Source organism: Arachis duranensis, chromosome 7 (genome assembly GCF_000817695.3).
Source record: "Arachis duranensis cultivar V14167 chromosome 7, aradu.V14167.gnm2.J7QH, whole genome shotgun sequence".
Classification (NCBI taxonomy): domain Eukaryota; kingdom Viridiplantae; phylum Streptophyta; class Magnoliopsida; order Fabales; family Fabaceae; genus Arachis; species Arachis duranensis.
In genome coordinates, this window is record NC_029778.3 from 40,460,940 (window position 1) to 40,467,047 (window position 6,108).

The window sequence follows — 6,108 nt, forward strand, 5'->3', positions numbered from 1 at the left end:
GATTGGGTGAATGTCTCTTGGATTCCTGATACACGATGCATGGTTGATTGCCTGACAACCGAGTGCTCGCCTGACAACCGAGCCAGCCATTCCGTGAGATCAGAGTCTTCGTGGTATAGGCTAGAACTGATGGCGGCATTCAAGAGAATCCGGAAGGTCTAACCTTGTCTGTGGTATTCTGAGTAGGATTCAATGATTGAATGACTGTGACGAGCTTCAAACTCCTGAAGGCTGGGCGGTTAGTGACAGACGCAAAAGAATCACTGGTTTCTATTCCGGCCTGATTGAGAACCGACAGATGGATAGCCGTGCCGTGACAGGGTGCGTTGAACATTTCCACTGAGAGGATGGGAGGTAGCCACTGACAACAGTGAAACCCTTGCATAAGCTTGCCATGGAAAGGAGTAAGAAGGATTGGATGAAGACAGTAGGAAAGCAGAGAGACGGAAGGGATAAGCATCTTCATACGCTTATCTGAAATTCCCACCAATGAATTACATAAGTATCTCTATCTTTATCTTTATGTTTTATTCGTATATCACCTATAACCATTTGAGTTTGCCTGACTAAGATTTACAAGGTGACCATAGCTTGCTTCATACCAACAATCTCTGTGGGATCGACCCTTACTCGCGTAAGGTTTATTACTTGGACGACTCAGTACACTTGCTGGTTAGTTGTGCGAAGTTGTAGTGATTACAATTTCGTGCACCACTTAGGAATTCTAGTTTGTTGATCTTGTTAGATAACTAGGATATATAGATAGATTTAATCATTTTGGTATGGAAGAATTGTTGAAGTGGAGAGAATGATATGTTTTGAATGGTGCATGAATTTGTGAAGTGTTCTCTTGCCTACTAGCTTGAACACCTGCCAAAAATGTGTTAGAATAGCTTCTTCTATGTTGCTTAAAAAAAATAACAACAACAACAAGGAAAAAGGGCATCCACGCGCGCGCGCCGGTGGTGCATTCTTACTCCTGGTCCAAAAATCCGAGAGTTATGCCCACCTTGTGCCCACTTCGTGTTAAGAACCCACGCGCCAGCGTACATGCCGCCTGCGCGCACCCCTTGTAACTTGACCATCGACACGAAAGCGCACTGTGTGCGCGCGTGCCGATGGTGCACTGGGAACTCCCAGGTATAAATATCCGAGAGTTATGCCATTCTCATGCCTAATCTGTGCCCGCACCGACGCGTCTGCGCATTGCGCGTGTCTGCGCCGGTGCTAACCCCATCAGCCACGCGTCAGCGCACTATGCGGGTTCGCACGCCTGTACCATCTCTCAACTATGGTACGTATGACCCGAGACTTGTGCCAACTTTGTGCCAGTTCAGTGCCAGAGGCACAGCTATACTCGCGCGTACGCGCCAGTGACACACACGCATCCCTCGCTCCACCTTCACCGACGCGCCAACACACTGTGCGCGCATGTGTCGGTTGCGCGAATTAGCTTTTAAGCTGCACGCCCGGCTTCTCTTCCTCTCCCACCTTCTTTCTTATTTCCTCCTTCTTCTTTCTCCATCACCTCTCTTCTCTTCCTTTCCATACTCCACCACCACTGTCTCCGGTTACTCACTGGTGGCCACCATCTCTTCCGGTGGCACTCCATCTCTTCCCTCTCTTTCTCATCGTTAAAAAGAAAATTCACCTTGTTCTTTTACACTTCTCAAGGTTCTACTCTCTCCATATCTCATCTATTACTTTCTTTGCATCAATTCTTTTTCTAGTTAGTCTTTTTTTTTCTTGTTATTTACTTATTTTCTCTTTTAGTTACTTGATTATACCACTTGCGTTTTGCTTGTTTACTTTTTCTTCTTTTTGTTTTTCCATGGATGTTGAACTTGAACTTTGATTACTTTGATGGATCTTCTTGATTGTTTTTTATTATTTTTGTGAGTGGATGATGTTGTGTGATGATTGATACTTCATTTTGGGCTTCTAATTGGTTGAAGTATCTCATAATTGCTCATTGCTTGTTAAACGCACACCAAGTGTTTGAGGAAATGCACATATGCCATCTTGGTTTAATCTAGTCATATATCTTCAATTTGATGCTTCCTCTTCATTTACTTGCTCTCTTATAAGTGCATTGAACACATTTCGTTTATTACTTGCTAATTAGATACTCATTGAACATGACTTGCTCTTTGTTTTGGATGCTTGAGATCATTCCTCTCATGCCATATTGCATGCTTTACTCCCTCTTGTATCCCATGCCAAGTGTTGTGACCCATACTTCTATGACTACTTTGTTGCACTATTTCTTTTGGGCACAGCTCTCACTTGCATGTTTGTTGAGTTGATCCTTTGGGTTTAACATTTTCCTTCTTTCCCCTCCATTTCAGGATGGCCACCAAGAAAGGCAAGGAGAAAGCTTCAAGGAAACCAGCCGCAAAGAGGGCACCCCCAAAGTCATGCTCTAAGGCGCATTCTTCATTAGGAGCCAGACCTCTATCTAAGAAGGCGAAGGCACCCGCTCCTATTGATGACAACGAGAAGAGCAAACCGGCAAAGGATTCTTGAAGATTCCCCAACCGCTTTTGTGAACTTGTGTTCCCCGCCATGGTTGAGAGGAACTATCATACTGAGCATTTACTCGCTCCGCTAGACAAAGTTGCTCCTTGTATTCTGCCCCACATTGAACAGCGAGGATGGGAGTTTCTTCTGAGAAAACCACAAGAGGTCCACCTCTCATGGGTGGTAGAATTCTACACTAACTACCATATTTCCTCTCTTCAATCGGTATACGTGCATCGGAAGTAAGTCTTCGTGTCGGAAGAGGCTATTCAGCAAGTGCTTAATGTCTTACCAGTACCAAGTAACATGGATGGCTACCAAGAAGTCTTACGTCAGCGAGAAAAGTCTGGATTTGACTGGGACTCGATCCTCCAAGTTATTGTTGAACCAGAAGCATTTTGGACCCACGGTCAACTCCGGATGTGACCCAAGTGCATTGATGGACATTTCCTCATTGTAAAAGCTAGGGCTTGGGTGCAGATCCTATCTCACTATGTCCTACCTAGCACCCACAAGTCATCCTTCACGGTGGATCTCGCTTTGCTTGTTTGGTGTGTTCTCACGGGAAGACCGGTGAATATTCCGCTTCTTGTCAAGCAAGCGATGGATCAAATCCACGACCGAGGTAATTTGCCATTTTCAGCATTGGTATTTGATTTAGTTGCTGCTGCGGGTGTTCTTTGGAAAGCCATGGACACAAAAGCTATAATTCCGGATAAGGACGATGTGGTCCTAAGCCGAAAATACTTACATCTTCCCATGAACAAACCAAGCCTTGACGTAGCACCACCATCTATTATTCCTCCCACCTCATCATCACCATCGCAGCAAGGATCCACCCATCAAAGGATAGAAGATCTACACCGGAATATTGATAGATATGAGCGGCGCAACCAACGCCGATACACCTACATCAAGAAGCTTCTGCGTTGTGTTACCCATAGCATGGAGGAACCCGAAATATTCACATCCACCTCCAACCCAAGTGATGGGAGCTCTGATGAAGGGGATAGTGAAGGTTCCGGTCCCGACCATCCCTTGTGCATTCTTAGTAGCACGGAGGACCTTGCTAAATTCTAAGTGTGGGGAGGTCGTTCGACCGATCTCCATGGGTAACAATCTCTTCCTTTCAATACCCATGGATTTATCTTTTGCTTATTAGTTAGTACATTGCATGTGTAGTTAGTCTTGCTTGTAAATATTCCTTGCATGGTAGTTAGTCTCTATAGAGTTGCTTCGTCGAATAATAACTTCTTTCCCAAGAAACTGTGTTTTGGGGTACCCTACCAATTTTGAAAAATATTTCTTTTTGCGGAAAACTTGCTTCAAGAATGTATTTTGGAACATAGTGATTGAGCTAAGAACACAAGCATGTAATTTTTTAGCCTATTGTGTGGTTATATCTTCTAACCATTAATTTCCATTCTTGTGTGCATTATTTTCTCTCTATGATTGTAATCCTTGCTTTGTCGGATTCTATATGTCCATTACTTGTGTATGAATGCATTTACATGATTGAGGCTGTCATTTCAATAGTCACTTTTCCCAAATGGCCTTAACCCTTTTATCTACCATTGCTAACCAACTTTGAGCCTATGATAAACCCTCTTTGTTCCTAAAAAGAGCACATCAACAACCCTAAGTGAAAAACCATGAATGTCCCTAAATTTGGATCCTTGATTAGCTTAGGTGAGTTAGGATGTGTATCATTCAATTGGGAGGGTATACTTGGGAACTTGGGTAGATATAGGGGTATATTGTAATTGTAATTGAAAATTATGGGATTTGGAAATATACTAATGTATTGAATGATTGAACCATATGCATTGAAACTTTTGTACATGAACCCCAAGAAAAAGGGGACTGAATAAAAAGAGAGAGAAGAATTTCATATGTGTATATACGAGAATGTATGAAAAAGAAAAGAAAAGAAAATATATATACATGAAAAAAAAGAAAAGCAATAAAAGGGGACAAAAATGCCCTAAGACAAAGTAGTAAAAACAATGCATATGGGATGTTAATTGAAAGGAATGCATGAGTGTGCAAAAAGTGAAACTCAAGGGTAGCTAGGTAATGTATTATAGTTGTATAGGTTGTTTTATGTGTCTAGTGGGATTCTAGGTTAATCAAGGACTCAAATTTTAAGCTCACTTGACCATATGCATCCTTACCTGCACCCTAGCCACGTTACACCCCATGATAAGACCTCATGATACTTGTAAGCATGCATTAAGTAATTGTTGATTGTTAGATGAAAGACAAATCTTGGAAAGCATGATTAGGAGAGGATTGAGTGACGAACCCTATACACTTGAGTGCATAGAGCGGATACACGTCCGGCGAGGGTTTAATGCTCAACTCCTTGTTCCCGGCTTTCACAAGCGTTCATTTAGCAAGTTATATGCACTTCATAGTGATATTCAGTTTGGTAGGATTCATGAACTACACATCATTTTCATCCGATATGCTCACATGTGTTCTTGGAGGATGGATTTACCCTTGACCAAGTAGATAGACAATTTTACATTAGTTGCATGCATTCACTTAGGTAGTTTGCATTTCATAAACCCCTTCTCACCAAGATCTTTGGCCTTTTTATTTTAAGCATGAGGACATGCTTGGTTTAAGTATGGGAAGATTTGATAAACTCCAATTTTGTGGTTTATCTTGTGCTTAATTTGGGGGGTTTTGTCAATATTTCTCACACTTATTCACAAGAAATGCATGGTTTTATGTTCACTTCCTAATATTGCTCCATGATAGAAAACATGCTTATTTTACCTTAGAATTGCTATATTTTGATCCTCTTTATTTCCATTCGATGCCGTGACGTATTTGTTGAGTGATTTTAGAATTAATAGGGTAAGAATGGCCTATAAGAGAGAAAGAAAGCATGCACAAGAGGAAGGAACATGAAGATTTGAATTTTGGGAACTGCAGCACCGACACGCACGCGCACATCACGCGCACGCGTGGATGAGGATAGCTGGAAGCGGCGCGCAAGGATGGACGCATCCGCGCAGGCCAGAGAATTCCAACCAACGCGCACGCGCACTTGGCACACACGCATGGATCACAAAAGTAATCGGCGCGCACGCACACATGGCACGCACGCGCGGGAAGCTGCTGATGAGCGGATAATTTGTACGCTTTTTGGCATTGTTTTTAGTATGTTTTTAGTATGATCTAGTTAGTTTTTAGTATATTTTTATTATTTTTTTGTTAAAAATCACTTTTCTGGACTTTACTATGAGTTTGTGTGTTTTTCTGTGATTTCAGGTATTTTCTGGCTGAAATTGAGGGACCTGAGCAAAAATCTGATTCAGAGACCAAAAAGGACTGTAGATGCTGTTGGATTCTGACCTCCCTGCACTCAAAGTAGATTTCTGGAGCTACAGAAGCCCAATTGGCGCGCTCTCAATGGCGTTGGAAAGTAGACATCATGGGCTTTCCAGCAATATATGATAGTCCATACTTTGCCCAAGATTTGATGGCCCAAACCGGCATTCAAAGTCACCCTCAGAAATCCCAGCGTTAAACGCCGGAACTGGCACCAAAATGGGAGTTAAACGCCCAAACTGGCAC